The 17,657-nt window shown below is 38.2% G+C and overlaps 1 pseudogene across 1 annotated transcript; it reads left to right on the plus strand.

The window, feature by feature from the left end:
- The first annotated feature begins 625 nt into the window (after positions 1-625).
- On the plus strand, positions 626-15,738 carry LOC308225320 (cytosolic beta-glucosidase-like; annotated as a pseudogene). The gene is made up of 9 exons: positions 626-695; positions 4,876-5,103; positions 5,784-5,820; positions 7,218-7,344; positions 10,171-10,249; positions 10,446-10,586; positions 10,673-10,749; positions 11,399-11,523; positions 15,614-15,738. The product of its transcript is annotated as a cytosolic beta-glucosidase-like (transcript).
- The last annotated feature ends 1,919 nt before the right edge of the window (positions 15,739-17,657 follow it).

Here is a 17,657-nt window from a genome sequence, read left to right on the forward strand (position 1 = left end):
AAAATGAACATACACGGCATTTTAAAGACAGATAGTTGTTCTGTCTGTATGCTCATACAAATCTTCCTCTTCTACTTATTGGTTTCAACTGCTAAACATGTAATGTCCAAAACATCCTTTCTCACATACTGCAGGCAAGATGTTTTGGTGTTGGGAGAGAAAAAAATAGCTATCTGATGCCAGAAGAGATGGTGCTGGTTTTTGCAGCTTACTAAAAGGGGTGGAAATGACTTTTTGCCTGGTGACTAAGGATTTATGTTGAGTAGAGCACCCAAAAAGTCCTTTGGCTGGGAGGTGAGAGGGAAGTGAACAGGGATCTGTTCTGTCTACTAATGGTTTGTACTAGGTGCGCCCTTTTACTGTGACCACCCTAGGCTTTTCCACTGCTGCCTTTTCCACTTTCACTGTTAGCTGACTGAACCACTCTGCTTTAATCCTGAGATATGCATATTGCATGGCTTGCCCTTCAGTGTGTGAAGATGCACAGGGTTTATTTTTGTTTTCCGTATAGAATCTGCTTGTAACAACTGGAAGAGTGATCAAGCCAGAAACTGTTGTCTGCAAATGAAGCCCACATCTCCATAGCATTGCATAATGCTGTGTATTCGCCTGTCCTCTGGAGCCGATGCCAGAGGATATTGCTTTTCCAGTTGGATTTGCTTGGGGTGCAGCTACAATAGCATATCAAATTGAAGGTGTAAATTTTTAGCTGCCAAAGTGTTAAGGAAGTTTTAAGAATGAAAAGTCTGGATTCAGAAAGGAGAGTGTTTGCCGTGTTATGTAGATGCTACATCTGATGAAAATCCACGTGACACTTCTGTTTTAACACTTCTGGCCTGAGTAGAAAGAAGAGGGTAAAAGATGTTTCAAATCTCAGAAATATGGTTAGGTACTAGAAATGGAGGAGAAACCTTTCACTAGCTGTGTGACGGCGAAAAAAAAAAAAATTAGATACAAGTTATTTTCCAATTAGTTCTTGAGGATTTCCTTTCTCTAGAGCTAATTCAAGTAGATTACTATTGGCTACTCCAAAACTGGATGGAAGAACCATCTCATCAGACACTGACAATCATAAGGGTTCCTCAGTTAGGAATTCAGCTCCAAAGAACATGAAAAACAGTGAACTGAGAGGTTAACAGTTGGACTTGTGGAGGCCTTCCCCAAGGGACATGTATCGTGTTCCCAACTGAATGAAAGTGCTCATAAAGTGATACAGCATGATACAAAAATATGTGGCAGATTAGGGAATGTAAACCCATAAGGTACAGGGCCATCTACAACCATAACCACCCCCAAAGTTTATCCCTTCATAAATGTGTGTTTAGAGACCTTTAAAATACATATAGATCTGATTTTCTCATATTATACCCTGCAGCTTGCAGGCACTTAACTCCCATTGATTTCAGTACCTAAATGGGAGTTGTAGATCTAAAACTGTCTATGAGGATGTAGCCTTTAGTTCTTGGTTATTGCTGAAAGTGGGAGTACTTGCCCATGCTTGGTACCTTTTAACGAGCTCAGTTAGCTTTACCTAATAGACTGAACAGCTCATTGTTCCTAGGGAATCAATATTCTGGGCCATTCTAACTCGAGTCCTGCAATGCGCCTAGCTCTACTAACTAATTTTTAAAATGAGAATTGTGTGTGCATATAGAATGACATTATAATTTCCTCCCTTTTGAGTGGCTAGATGTGCAACCTTAATGTGCTCTTAATGTATTTTTAATGAGCTTTCCTAAGGCTTCTGAGTGGGAGAAACATAAAAAAAAATCTATAATGTGGTCTAGACACTACTCAAATGATCCTTTTCCCGCAGAAGTAAGAAACACAACAGGGAATTCCTCCTCCTGAAAGCTTTGGAGCTGTGCAGCTTCCAACTTAAAGGCAGCATGATTGAAGCAATAGTTCTTGTAGATTCCAAACTCAGTTGCTGTACATATCACAAGATACACAGTGGATGAAGCAAGGGCTGACAGAGTACTTTATTTTTTACTGTCAGCTATGTATTTATGCACAGCACAACCTTCTCCACTCTGTATATTTCAAAGTGCTAAAAAATCGTACCAATTGTACTCTGCATGCTCAAAGTGCAGATTTCAAAGGTTCATGACTCAGTCAAATCAAAATCAATTTGCACCAGAACACTCAAAAGCACTTCTTACTGAGGGCCATTTCTATGCTAAATTTCAACTCTGCTTGATTTTTTTTTTTAATTTTTTATTATTTTTTAGAGAGAGAAGGAAAAGTTGCAAAAAATCTCGTAATGGTAAAAGTGGTTTTCTTCACTTCTTTCATATGCCAAATAGTTGAACTGTATTAATTCAAAAAAAATGTCACCTTTTGGGCAGAGACCAGGCCAGGAAAATTTTATTCCAAAAGGTGAAAGCACATCTGAATTAGAAGAAAAGCTAACTTGGAAAAGTACATGAAAACTCAGATACTCTGATCAGTAATATTCCTGTTTCGTGAGCTTCACTTAAATGGAAAAGCATTCTATCTTATTCCATTGTAATAATGGAATGCATTACATAATGCGGAGAACAGGGAACGTGGATCATGTTTCATGATAATTCATATTAATCACTTGGTGACATGTTATGTGATAAGTTGGTAGTTAAGTCTTACCTATGTGCTTGAAATGTAAAATCAGTTCCTCATCACTGTTCTTTCCTGTTCCCAAAGGTCACTAAAACTCAGGGTATGTCTGCACTATGCAGTGCTGTGTAGTGTGGAGATTTCTGAGCAAGCTTAGAGGTGCAAGCTCGGTTCATTGAAGCAGAGCAGAGCTCTGTGCAGACTAATTGTGGCTCAGCAGAATATGTTAGTGTATGTGAAGCTTTCTGTTGTCTTGGCTAGATTGCTTCCTACACTTTATTTAGCTAGCTCAGATACTCTAGGCTGTAAAGAGAGGCTTTTTGAAGAGCGTGAGGAGTGCTTGAAAGTGGGTTTGTTGTCACAGCCCCAGTCAGGGCTTTTTAGTGGCTAATGGCCACTGAAGTAGCACTGTCATACTCTGCTGAAAATCAAATGCTTCTCCTCCTCCCTCCCACCTCTTTTGCTGGAGGAAGGCAGACAAAAAACCGAAATTGTTCAGCACCTGCTCTAGCTCCTGATTCTTAACTGAAGGTGTGTTAGCTGCCCATTATGGCAGCTTTTGGCTTCCCTTTGCTCCCACTGTAGTGAAAAAACAGCTATATCACATCGATACAATGCAGGAAGCCTGCTCTTAAAGGCTTCTAAGTTCTAGGTACCACCAGAGAATTACTGTTATTTGTTATTTCCTGCACTCCTCCAAAATGACTATTTCAGCCAGCATAATCAAAATCAAAAGCAGGTTGTAGGAAACTTCTAGTACTGTGTTTTTCCTGAAAATCATTCAGACAGAGTGCAAAGTCTGTGACAAAATCTGAGATTAAGAGAAACTCAAACTGTCTGGATCTAAAATTTGACCTACTCTGAAGGTTGTCCCATATAAGAGTTTCATTTACTGACCAGCCAAATGTAGATGTAGCGGTGTTCATATGCAGCAATAAAATCCCGTAAAGAGCATGAAATGTGACAATGATCTTTGAAAAGCTAGGTTATAGAAGTGATATTACAAATTTTACTAATGCTTTAAATTAAGTGTCTTCCATATGCTTAACCTTGCATTAAACTTAGATTTAATAAGACAGATGTGTATTAAGTACTGAATATACTTAAGGGAGCAATCTTGTGTTGGCAAGGGATGGACTCAATGACCTCCTAATAGTTCTCCTCCATCTCTAATTTCTATGATACTAATTGATTATTAAAACACTTTTATTGAGGATTGATATGTAGCTATTATATAGTTATAAATCTTACAACCCAACTAATATTTAATTTATACGTAATTTTAACACACAATGTCATTTTAGTTTTTAAAGAGTAACCCTGGAACTGTGCATTCACTGGGGCTCTGAAAAATCTTGCACGTAAATGAGGTTGGCCATTTTGGGGTTATTTGTAATTTTATTATGCAACCACATTTTGCAGGGGTGTAAGTTTACAGAGCTTTCCACGTTAAAAATGAAATCCTTGCCTCAGCTACAGCATTGCTCCAGAAAGACAAAGAAGCTTGTCATGAAGAAAGGTGCATTTATTTGGTTTAAATACTACATAATGTTAATACTGTGTAATCTCAAACAACAGCTCTATCTTGAATATTTTAAAAGTAATCTGTCTATCTCAATTTTGGAATTGAAAAGAAATTTCGCAAAACTCTGAAAGTGAAGAATATGGTGCAGGGGTTTTGAGTGTTCAAAATTCATTTCTGTGAATGTTTGGCTAAGCAAAATACAAAAGTTTTGCAGAGCTGTGTTATTAATTCAGCTTGTGTGTGCCTAGGGCCATGGCTCATAATGGCATTCCTTTCTTTTTAACAGACTGTCAGGATTTCCAAAGGACATCCAGAAAGCCGTAAGTACCTATTTGTTGGATGTATTTCTCATACCCTAAAGGCTTTCTTTGATATGGACTGATCATTTACATTTATGGATGGAAGCTGCATTAGAAAATGCCATTTGTGAAAACCTGTAATATCTCAAGAGTTGCAAACATCTGATTTTTAGCCAAGGAAGTATGAAGAGCGTCAGAACTGTCAATGCTTTTTAAAACAGGATTTTCAAATAATTAGCAGCAAGTGAAAATATGAATAAATGCAAAACCTAACACAAATACTAATAACTGAAAGCTCCTAGTTACTTTAAATGATATAAGGAACAGGGAAGGAATAGTGATCATTTTACTCACAGGATTTAGAGGGGTTTGTACCTACTTTGTGATAAATATTTGCATTCAACGTATGTCTTTTGATGTCAAAAGTGTAACAACCAAGTTTATTTTTTCAAGCAGTAGACTGGAATGCAGATGGAAAGGGCCCTAATGTCTGGGACACATTCACCCATCAGGAAGGAGATCAAGTTTTCAAGAACCAGACTGGTGATGTAGCTTGTGGCAGCTACACTCTGTGGGAGGAAGATTTGAAATGTATCAAACAGCTTGGATTGACTCATTATTGCTTTTCTCTTTCCTGGTCACGTCTGTTACCTGATGGGACGACAGGTTTCATCAACCAGAAAGGCAATTGTTTCTTAAAAATAGAAGGTTGCAGCTTTAATTCAAGGTTATTGCTGCAGTCTGGCATAATTAATCCAATACGCTATTCTGCAGTGTAGCTTTGAAATTGCAACTTTTTTCAGAGTAATTATGGGATGATTTTTTATAGGTTTGCAACAACTTACTAATTAATATTCTAGATCCTCTTGGATAGCACAATCTTTTGGGAAAGGATTAGTATTATTTTTCCTATGTATCTTTTTGCTTACTCCAGGTTTTTTAATTGTAACTCTAAATCGTTTTGCTTCATCAGAATGTTTATACTTACAGGAATCCTAGCCATGAGGATATTTTTGGATGACTTACAATAGACAAGTATCTTATTTGGCAATTACATTTAGATAGTTTATCAGTATACTCTGATGTACTGAACTTCACATTGACTATTTTGCACTAAGAGGGACATATTTTTCCCCGATATTTTCTTTAGCAAATTAGAGAAGATTCTTTAGACTCAGCTGGGAGCTGCGCTTAGTTCTGTAACAAACACAAGACAGTCCCTGCTCTGAAGAGAAAAGTTTTCACACTCTCAGCATAGAGTATAAAAGTGAAAAGGGACGTAGCACGTAAACAGGCTGGTCAGATTGCTAGAAGTCAGACATAAAATTTCCTACACTTTGGATTTTTTAATTTTAATTCCATAGGTATGGATTTAAGATTAAGATCATTCACTAGGAAAAGGTAGGAAATGGCAGCTTTGCCTGCAGAACATAGGGAATAGAAGAAAGAAGAAATAAAAATAATTGTGAAGAATGAAAGCAACAGAGGCTGAACCAAAAATGATGTGAGAATCAAAGTACTTGGCTGAGATCTCTTGTATGCTGAGATGATAATGTTTTGAGGAGAAAAAAAGCAAAGTAGATTTGGATGAACTCTGAATCTCAATTCTGCTTCCTACAGTTCTGAATCTCAGTTTTACTGAGAAGATATGCATCTTTATACTTCTGGGGCAGTGTTTGCTTTGGCAATTCTTTTCCTCTGCTGGTTTGAAGATTGCAAAGATGAAAGACTACAAAGGGAAAGGGTTTCTTGGAAAATCGTCTTCAGGTTATCCTATCTTGGTAGGAAGATACCATCAAAAGCGATATATTTCTGTACAATTTTGGTCATTATAGAGTTTGGCTGCTCAATAGTCAGCAGCCTGCCCTCTGCATCCTACAGATTACAGTTTTCACCAGAGAGTGGATGAACCTTTGTTTCAAGAATTCAGAAAGGGGGGCTGGTGAATCTGCTGTAAGCAGAGCAACCAGTCATTTCCCCCCTGCAAAGCATGACAGCAAAAACTGTGCCAACATCCCAGAGAGGCTTGAATGAAAGCTTTTCATTTCCCACCAAAATTTACAGTATGCTTCCCACTTTTACTGGCACAGCTTGCCCTTCCCTTGGAATGTTTTCTGTGGTGTGTGGAATTTAAATTTGGCTGAGTCCTTGTGGTTTCTTTCCTTTGCTGATATTCCTTCAGCTGGGGCTGCAGGCAGTGTACAACCCCACAGAGCTGCCTGCTGAATAAGCTTTGTTATTTAGATGTCAGAGTGGAAGACAGCAAGCAGACATTCTGAATGCGCTTGGTAAGGAAGGCTAACATTTTGACAAAACTCAGCTGTAATTTCAGAAAATGTTCACTTGATCCCCAGTATAAGCAGTTGCCTGATTAATATTATGAACTTTACATTTAACGAAAGGGCATTGGAAGAACTCCAAGTAGGCCAGCTTTCATTAGGCAGGAGTTCACTTCTCTTGTGCAGTGATCTGTTGAAGCAATTGTAACTGCATAGCATGGAAAGGCCATCATCTTCCGTATAAACATTTTTACAAAGAGCATGTGAAGAATTAGAAAGCTAGAGCAATGTCCTTTCAAATAAAATCATTCACACCAAGTGATTCACTACCAATTTCACACCTAGGATGTACGATATTTGAAAACCTTTAAACCCATTCTGTTTCTAACCCAGTCAGGGTAAAGTCTTTTAAAGTAGCGATGTTGTAGGTGTATTGTTCCTAAGATGTGTCAGGGTTTTGGTTAAAACTTACACCAAGTTTGTTTTTAAAGTATTTTTGTCCAATTATTTTTACCCTAGGAGGTGCCCTGAGCAGAATAAGTTAACTGCTAAACAGGAGGTGTCAGTGTGGAGGGACACAAAAATAACAGAAGTGGAGGCATTGAGTCTGAGAGAGTTTGATGTTATGCCTCACTTCAGCACAAAGGTAGGAAATCAGGATAGGGAGCAAAGATGAGAGAAAAGAGAAAAGAACAATCCTTCACTTTCCAGTGACAAAATGCTCCTTAATGCCTATAATCCCCAAATTTTGGGGTGTCTGCATAAAACTCTTTTATGCACACTTTCTCAGAAGAACATCTTCTTCTGTATTTCTGTTTCTAGATGACCCACAGATACAGCCATAGAAACTAAATCAGGCTACTCTGAGAGGTATGAGGCAATATGAAAATTTCACTTGACATTTACATTTTTCAGGGATGCAGTTCTATTTCTCTTCATTTCCTAATACAAAGCATAAATCTTTTCCAGTATTGGTGTTTAATTGAGATGTAAAAAATTAATGATAACTGGTTGCATTTAAATGTTATAACTTGTACTGAGTAATTTATAATCTGAAAATTAGAATGAGAAATGTTAGTCTTCTACACAGCATTACTCTCAATATGTTAGAACACGATTTTGTACCAGCAACGGGTTTCTTTATTCACAGTTTAAGCTTATGTAGTAAACCTTGTAGTCCCAACAGCAAAGTTAACACAGACCCAGTCCCATTAAAGTCTAATAGGTCCCTGTTCAAAAGTAACATTTACAAACCTTGTTTGTTCTTTTGCAAATTGCAAGAATTTGCCTTTCAAAATTTAGAATTCTGGTATATTCCTTCCTCTTTTCCATGGGTGCATTCTCAGGGCACAGGCATGTATCTCCTCAGAATGTAATGTATTTTTCTGGTGCTTCACTTGGAAGGAAAAGCAAATTACCAGTGAGATTTATTGTGAATTACTTTGTAAACAAACTTATTGAGTCTTGCTGTGCTAAAGGATGTGCATGCACCTGTTTGTTTAGGAGAAGGCACTGTCTAAATCTGGGGTTTGTAATTGATTGCTGCAGTAAATGTTGTCTTTAAAAAGACATTTGACAGAAATCCTTGCGATCAGTCAGTTGAACTTAGGTTAATTTGATGTCTAATACTGTCCTTTTAAGAAGAAGATAGTATGGGGTTCTGTACTAGCATTTTTAAATAGAAGTACATAGTAACCTGAACTTGAGAATACTAGGGAATGTAAGTACAATATAGTACAGACATATTTATTAATGAATTAATGGATTAAACAAAATCTCTGGTTCAGAAACTTTTAAGAATAACAATATAAACCATCCATAACCTCCTAAATATACATTTTGTTAACCTTTGCATCTTAGTAATCCTCCTCCTCCTTTCTGCTGTTTTCAATTATTTAGACCTTTCTCACTCCTGGGTTTCAATACAGCAAGGCCTTGGGATAGTTATTTTGTACACACCTATGTCTTGTTAGGATATGTGCCCACACTTTGGTATAGTTTAGCCCAAGTCTCTGAAGCAAATGCTGACTGATTTCTACATTCCACTAGGGTGATGGAGACCTATTTCTGGCTGGAACCTCTTAGCTTAACAAATAATAATTCAAGGCCAGTGTTGGCCTTTTCCAATTACTGCAGTAAACCAGATAGTTCAAGTAAAAGAGCAAGCTAATTGATAGTCTTTGAATCAGAGCTTACTATGTGTTTAGCAATATCTAGCATTTTCAGAAGGCCTAAAAGCAATGTAGTTTTGTTTGGATGCAAGCAAAATTAAAAATGCCTATTTGAGAGCTTAAAGTGTACTGATATTTAAACTTACAGTGACCTCTCAGCAGCATAAAAATAGTCCTTTAGGAAACATATTCATGTCAGCCACTGCTAAATCTGAGCAGAAGGTGAATTCCTTTTAAGCCTCTAGAAATACATCCCCAATGCTGGCAAGCTTTAACAACACATCCAGGAAATTAAAGTTGATCTCTGTCTTATCAAGAAGGGACAAGAAAGGTAGGAAGTCATGAGTTTTTAGAGAGGTGAGCTAATTCCTTCTTGCAGTTAGAGGGACTGAGCAGTCTGCAGCAGTAGTCCAAAAGGAAGAGAGTTGGTTTCTTGAATAAGCGAATGCCAAGGCATTCAGCTTGGTGGCTAAAGATATCAGTGCCCTAAACTCTATTTAAAAACTAGTAAAGCCTGATAAAAAGCTTTAAATATCATACAGATCTAATGAGGGAACTGTTGAATTCACACCACTGCAAAATATTGAATGCATTGACAATATCTTCTTTGTCTTGATGCTGGTACAGACAGTGGTAGAGAATGGAACAGTCTAGAGTAAACAGCTCACCCAGCCAACCAAGTCACAACAGGTCAGCTTAGTTGCCTTGCTGAGTGTGGCACTGAACTTTTTAAAAGACACAGTTCTTAAGGAGATGAATGCTTTCTTTAGAACAAATCTACCTGTAAGGCTCTCAAGTGTCAGGATTTTTCCAACACACTTGCATCTTGTACATGCAGCCAGGCTACCATACAGGCATTTAAATGAAAGGATTATATTTTCATGTGACCAGCACCCATCAGAATTATGTTTCTCCTGGGGAGTTGCTGTCCACTGATCTATTTTGAAAATTTGCATCCTTGTTTCATTTTATGTGCCTGCTTGGAAGATTTTGTGTGCTGAGAATTTTTGCCAACTCTGGAGTCTTATAACAGTAGTCAGCATGCAGTTGAGAGAAAATATTTGCATCTCATAACAGAGAAAATGTGTAGAGAGGTTTCTTCATGTGTTAAAATGTAAAATGTTTTAAGTTAACCCTTTTTTGTTTCTTTTAATATTTTCAAGAGTCAATTATTACAGCAAAATCAATGATAACCTGACATCCTGCTCTCTGTATCACTTTGGCTTACCTCAGTCCTTAGAAGATAAAGGTGACTGGGGAATCTGAAAAGATCATTTAGACCTTTGATATTCATGAAAAAGTATTGCTTCAGAACATTTGGAGACTGGGTGATCACTATTAATGAGCCTTATGTTGTTCCTATATGTGGCTGTGAAAATGGTATACCCTCAGTATTGGCACCAGAGCTTACAAGGCCACTTATAATGTGCTAAAAGCTCATGCTAAAACCTGGCACAGTTGCAACAAGATATTTGGACAAAACAAAGTAGGCTTGTGTCTATAGCTCAGAACTGAGATTGGTAGAACCTCTGTAGCAAATAAAAAAATGACTTTTCTGTTTTGTCCTTTAACTTAGATAATTTTTTCAGGACAACATTTGTTGATGATGAATATCCAGCCATTGTGAAGTCCGATATTTCTGCAACACATTCAAAGCAGAGTTACTTATCAACAAGTCTTCCAGAATTCACTAAAGAGGAAAAAATTATCACCATGGGTACTGCTGACTTCTATGCTCTGAATTGCTAAGACCAAGAAAATGCAGACAAGAAGCTAAGTGTTTCAATGGACAGTGAATCTGAATGTGGCCTGTTGCAACTGGGAGTTTATGGTTGCCTGCTGTGCCATGGGGTTTGCACTGACTTCTGTGTTATATGAAGGAATGGCTCACAGGACCATTTTATTGCTATTAGCTGGCCAATGAAGGGATCTAAGAATCCAATGTGTAATATTGGTGATTTGGGGTTTCTGAGGAGCCCATCTGGATGGTGTAAGACATTGTACAAGATATAAAAAAACAAGTAATCTTGGGATTCCTAATTTAATTATTGCATACTAGATAGAAAAAGTAGCCGTGTTTTCCTATTGCCTTTGTACTTGATAGCTATTTTACAGTTTGAAATGACACACCAGTCTTATACCATCTTTTGAACTCCAGAAATTATCTTTCTGATGCCAACAGTAAGGTTTTCCTGGCATGCAGCTACTCCTGGCAATGGGACATGCAGTGACTGCCAGTACCAAGGGGTTAAGAAGCAGTGACAATAAGCAGATGCTAATGCAGGAAAGATATTTTAGTCTTCTCATTAAAATAAGTCATTTCACTGTCTTCATGGATATTTGCACAGTTTTGCTTTTCCATTGTTAGTCATAAAGGGTCAGCTTATGGAAAATTAAGTTAATAGGGTCAGTGCAATTTGATGAAAACTAGTTTTAGTTTGTAGCTTAGAAAAGATAGAGGGTAATGCATCTGATTTTATGGGCTTTCTTACATCTATTCTGAATAAAATTTCTGCTCTCTTGTTCTAGGATACATATAGTAACCCCATAATTCCTATCACTGAGAATGGGTTTTCCCAAAGTGATCCTGCACTACTTGATGGCAGTCAACTATGGGAGAATTTCAAGCTGATTTTTACAGGAAATTTTAAAAGGTACCATTTAAAGTGATGAAAGATCAATTGTACAAACTTAATATAATTTTACTTTGTGCTTATTTGCATTGGGCAATAACCAATGATTATTGAAGTTAAAACTCTTGTAAATCTGAGTGAAGGGATTTGGTTAGAAAAACCCCAACACATTTAGCTGAAAGGAAAGCAAGCAGAATTAATTCTGTTCCCCCATCTTGGGGTGGAAACAGGTGAAAAGGTGCTCCATACATACATTATTTTTAAACTCAGTTTTGTAGGGCCATAGTTCTTCACTGAGGAAAGCAACTACACCGATCTTCAGAAGTGCTTATCATTCTTAAAAACCTAAATGTACACAAGTCCATGGGACCTGACGACATCCATCCGTGGGTCCTGAAGGAGCTGGCAAAAGAAGTTGCTAAGCCACTGGCCATCATATTTGAAAAATCATGGCAGTCAGGTGAAGTTCCCAACAACTGGAAAAAGGGAAATGCGACCCCCATTTTCAAGAAGGGGAAAATGGATGACCCAGGGAATTACAGACCAGTCAGTCTCACCTCTGTGCCTGGCAAAATCTTGGAGCAGATTCTCCTGGAAGAATTGGGGTACATGAAAAACAACAAGGTGCTTGGTGACAGCCAGCATGGCTTCACTAAGGGGAAATCCTGCCTGACCAATTTAGTGGCCTTCTATGATGGGCCTACGAAACTGATGGACGGGCAGAGCAGTTGACTTCATCTACCTGGATTTGTGCAAAGCCTTTGACACTGTCCCACATGACATCCTTGTCTCTAAATTGGAGAGACATCAATTTGATGGGTGGACCACTCGGTGGATAAAGAACTGGCTGGATGGCCGCACGCAGAGAGTTGTGGTCAATGGCTCGATGTCCGGCTGGAGACCGGTAACGAGTGGTGTCCCTCAGCGATCAGTGTTGGGACCGATCTTGTTCAACATCTTTGTCGGTGACATGGACAGTGGGATTGAGTGCGCCCTCAGCAAGTTTGTCGATGACACCAAGCTGTGTGGTTCGGTTGATATGCTGGAGGAAAGGGATGCCATCCAGAGGGACCTCGACACGCTTGTGAGGTGGGCTAATGCCAACCTGATGAAGTTTAACCATGCCAAGTGCAAGGTCCTACACCTGGGTCAGAGCAATCCCAGGCACAGCTATAGGTTGGGCAGAGAAGAGATTGAGAGCAGCCCTGCAGAGAAAGACTTGGGGGTGTTGGTCAATGAGAAAACGAACATGAGCCGGCTTCAGTGTGTGCTCGCAGCCCAGAAAGCCAACCGTATCCTGGGCTGCATCAAAAGGAGTGTGACCAGCAGGTCGAAGGAGGTGATCCTGCCCCTCTACTCTGCTCTCGTGAGACCTCACTTGGAGTATTGTGTGCAGTTCTGGTGTCCTCAACATAAAGAGGACATGGAACTGTTGGAACAAGTCCAGAGGAGGGCCACGAGGATGATCAGGGGACTGGAGCACCTCCCATATGAAGACAGGCTGAGAAAGTTGGGGCTGTTGAGCCTGGAGAAGAGAAGGCTGCGTGGAGACCTCATAGCAGCCTTCCAGGGCTATAGGGATGCTGGGGATGGACTCTTCATCAGGGGCTGTAGTGACAGGAGAAGGGGTAATGGGTTAAATCTTAAACAGGGGAAGTTTAGATTGTATATAAGGAAGAAATTCTTTACTGTGAGGGTGGTGAGGGACTGGAATGGGTTGCCCAGGGAGGTTGTGAATGCTCCATCCTTGGCGGTATTCAAGGCCAGGTTGGATGAGGCCTTGGGTGGCATGGTTTAGTGTGGGGTGTCCCTGCCCATGGCAGGGGGGTTGGAACTAGATGATCTTAAGGTCCTTTCCAACCCTAACTATTCTATGATTCATTCTTTTCATTATGAAGGGTGCAAAGTTGAGTGCACCTGCAAACCTGACCATTGCATCTCATAATATCCTTACCGTAGAATACAACCTCCCATACCAAATGACTTCCTTGTGATAATTTCTACCTGTATGACGTCATTATATTGTTATAGCTCAGCTTCTACCTTTATGTCAGGATGGCCAAAAGTATTCAGCACTGGTGAAGCTCTTTTTTCATCTGAAACATGCTTTTCCATTAGTTTTGATAGAAATAAAGTTAGCCCAATTTTCAGCCTTCTGGAAATTCCTTCCTTACGCACCTTCTGTTGGTAATATTCAAAAAGTAGATCTTCTCACTATGTATCAAGTGGACTATATTTTAAAATGCCGGTTCACTTAGATAACAGCTAGTCTCCATGTTATATTTGTCCAAAGTAATCACATTCATGAATGTCATATTATAGTTCAATAGTTTTTTGTAGCCATTTTTCCATCTTCATGCTGCTTTTTTTTTTTTTAGTTTTGCTCATTTTATTCTTTATCCTTAATTTCATAGAACCATAGAATCACAGAAAGGTTTGGGTTGGAAAGGACCTTAAGATCATCTAGTTCCAACACCCCTGCCGTGGAACACACTAGACTAGGTTGCTCAAGGCTCCATGCAACCTGGCCTTGAACACTGCCAGGGATGAAGTGTCTACAATTTCCTTGGGCAGACTGTTCCAGTGCATCACCACTCTCACAGTAAGGAACTTCTTTCTTGTATCTAACCTAAATCTCCCGTTTTTATGTTTAAAGCCATTACCCCTTGTCCTATCTCTACCTGCCCCTGTAAAAAGTCGCTCTTTTCTTTTAAAATGAACCTTTGGCATTTGTTCAGTCCAGCAAAGCTTTTAAATACGTTCCTTGACTATAATCAGTGCAACCTTACATAGGTTTAGTTACATATGCAGTTGGACATTAAGTTGGATCAGTGTTTATCATTTTATCTAGTAAAAGGCATGGTGGAACATTGGTTGAAACAGATCCATCTATGCAAAGATAATATAAATACCAAATCCATCAGCTGTAAGATACTTTCTGAAAAAATGCTTTATCCCCATGTAACATCTCTCCTGCCACTTTGAGTAAACAGTGTGTTAGGGCTGCTCCACAGATACTGACCCACAAATGAGCAATCAATTTCAAGTTTTCAGCTCAGATACCCTGGAAAGCAGGATATTTGAAGATGTTTACTTTATTCAGTGCTTAAATGCTTAACCATTTACTAAGTGTTACGTGAAGCAGAACTGTTTAATTGCTTTGCATATAATGTCTACAATAATTTCTTATCTTTTGAGCTAACTTTTGAAATTACTAGTACAGGCTCATTCGTGCAGAGCTCTGGGTCAGAACAGGGGCCTGTGTGGATTCTGCTGTGGGATTTGGGCATGCCTACTTGCTTTTTTGCCTAACCAAAAGATAAACATGCTTGACTACAAAGGAGAGTCTATCTACAGCCTGTTACTGCACTTGTTATTAGAAACATTTTAATATGTTTTAATTGGATTGATATATCCTTATTTTGCCTTTTTGCATTAAGAACTCTCCTAGCTTTTAGAATACGTATTTGCACTAATTCGGTTAATTTTGTCAGCCAGAATTTTCAAAATAATGAGCTTCCCTTTTCAAGATCTTGTGATTTAGAAAGAGCTATGCTCTAGTACTCTGAAAATCAGAAACTTCGATGGCTCTAAAGCTAAGTAGCAAGAATATTGGTGTCCAAAATTCCTAAAATTTTTTCTATCATTAGGACTATTTAAATTACAAGATTTTGGAGGGCAGGAGCAGTCCTGAATTGGTATAGCAACCTTCACCACTAAGACTGTGATCATGCAGTATGGATAAGCAATAAAACCACTGTATGTTACCTCTATGCTTTATTTTTACAAAAAGATTTTCATGACGTCAGAGAATATAGAAATTTTTATTTTTCACTTAGTTAATAAGATCAGAAAGAGCAATGTATATGTAAACAAGAAAATAGAGAGTGAACAGCATGCAGCTACTATAAATACATCACATTATAGCTATTATAGATGGAAAATTGTTTTTAAATGGGTACAACTGCTGCCATGTTGCTTCTGCACTATATGAGTCGATAAAAGCATCAATATTTTAATAAATGTGGATATACATATTTGGCATCTCTACAGAGCCATACACATGCATGGTGCTTTACAGATAAATGAAAACGATGACTTCTTACCCTAGGGAACAGAAAATCTAATTTAGATACAATGCACGAAGAGATGACAAACAGAAAGCTGGATGAGAGGGAAGAAAAGAACATGGATCAGAGTAGTGAAATGCTTTTTACTATGGCTGCTCTTCGTTAATTTTATGTAATGTCTGTTAAGGATGACATCTAGACCAAAGATCAAGGCTGCCGGTAAAATGGTAGTTGAAACTACTTAGTTTTGAAAAGTGGAACCTTCTAAAAGGGATGATACAGTTTCATAAAGTTTCATTTGGAGGAGAGCATGCAAAATAGAGGATAAACTATTGCCATACGCAGCTGTTGAAGAAAAGCAATGAAGTTAATCCATAATCTGTCTGGTAGAAGACTATTAATAATGTTGATATGGGGAAAGAATGAATTAAATTAATTTTATGTTGCAAGAAGGAGGCATTGGAAAGAGAGTTGAAGTTGGTTGGAATGGAAAATAAAGAAGATGAGGATAATGTGATGTGATACAGGCAGTGGCAAATAAAAGGGAGATGAGCAGGAATAAATGTGAACAAGCAGGACTAGATTTGGGAGTAAATAGGAAATATATGAACATTTAATTTGGAGTCAGCTAGAAGGTCAACAGTAAAAAAATGCAGAGCAAATAGGAGAAATTACTGTGAGGAGAAAGGGATGGTTAAAGCCTAATATTCAGTTGGTGTTAATTTTCTCCTTAAATATGCTTGAATGAAGCAGAAACAAGATACAGAGAATGCTGACTGCAATGGGAAGTGTAGAGCAGAACTAAAATTGAAAGTAAGCAAGGTGGTGCAGTTAACAGGATTTTTAAAAAATGCACTTTTAGTTAAATATAGTACCTTCTGGAGAGCTTATTTTTGTCCTTTTTTCCCTCAGATTGCTAAGAGTTGTTAGAAGACCTTTTATATGTTGTCGTCACTGTACACTTTGACCTTGCTTTCATGATCTAACCATTTATTCTGTGTTGTAGATTCATACAAGCCAGCTTCTGCAGCATTCCCATGCACATAAAGCAGTGAGTGCAATACTGTAGTCCATGAAAATATGATATATTGTTAAATTAAATATGGGTGTCATAATGTGAGCCCCTCGGGTCAACTATAAGCTTGAATGTTATTGAAAGAACTGCAGAGGCAGCTCTGTTTCTTCATTGCTGCTGACAAAAATGCCTCTACAAATAGAATACAACAATGCAGACATATTAAGGAGCCTCTGAGATGTGCTGTCCCTGGCATAACATTGCCATGTGACATTTTCAAGAACTATAAATACATTGACTGCATTATAGTATAAAAGTTAAGAAGCTTTGCAGTAGTCACTGCAGAAGTGTTAAAGTGAAGCTGAATTCGTTGTGAATACTGAGGGATTCAAAGCTTTTAAAAAAACCCAATACAAACAAGCAAACAAAACCCCCCTAGAGCCCCCTGAAATCATAAGGCTATAGCTACCATAGAACAACGTATTTATCAGATTTTCAATATAGTCTTAAAAGGTCCAGAAAACATAAGTATAATTCCATAAAGTTACAGTTAAATGCCAATTTTATAACTTCACATTATGGTAAGAAGTCACATGTAATTTCTTAGGGGAGATGTCTGAGACCACCTCTAGACAATAGAAATGACCACTTTGTAGCAATGTTTTCTTGTTATTGAAAGTTTATATCTCTTTTTTTTTCACAGTAATCCTTGAATCTGAATGTTTTAATCTGCAAAAATGAACTTTTTTTCCTTTTTCTCTTTTTCCAACTCTTAACCGGAACTTTTCCAATGCAAAATTATGAAGAAACATTTTTTCTCCAGAATGATCTTAATCTGCCTTCAAAAGTATCTTCGGTGAAGATAACAAAGCGCAGTTGCATGCTCGTGTTGGGAAGATTTCTGCTGGAACCAGGCTATAGGAATCTGGTCAGTTCACTGACAGAAAAGGATCGTCTCTCTGAATTAAAGGTATGTGAGTAGATTTCTTGTTTGCCACTGTTTTGATTTTGATTGAAGAGATTAATTTAAAAGCAGAATTATGCAAGAGCTGCTAGATGTCTGTGGGCTA

The sequence above is a fragment of the Psittacula echo genome (assembly GCF_963264785.1).
Source record: "Psittacula echo genome assembly, chromosome: 1".
NCBI lineage: Eukaryota > Metazoa > Chordata > Aves > Psittaciformes > Psittacidae > Psittacula > Psittacula echo.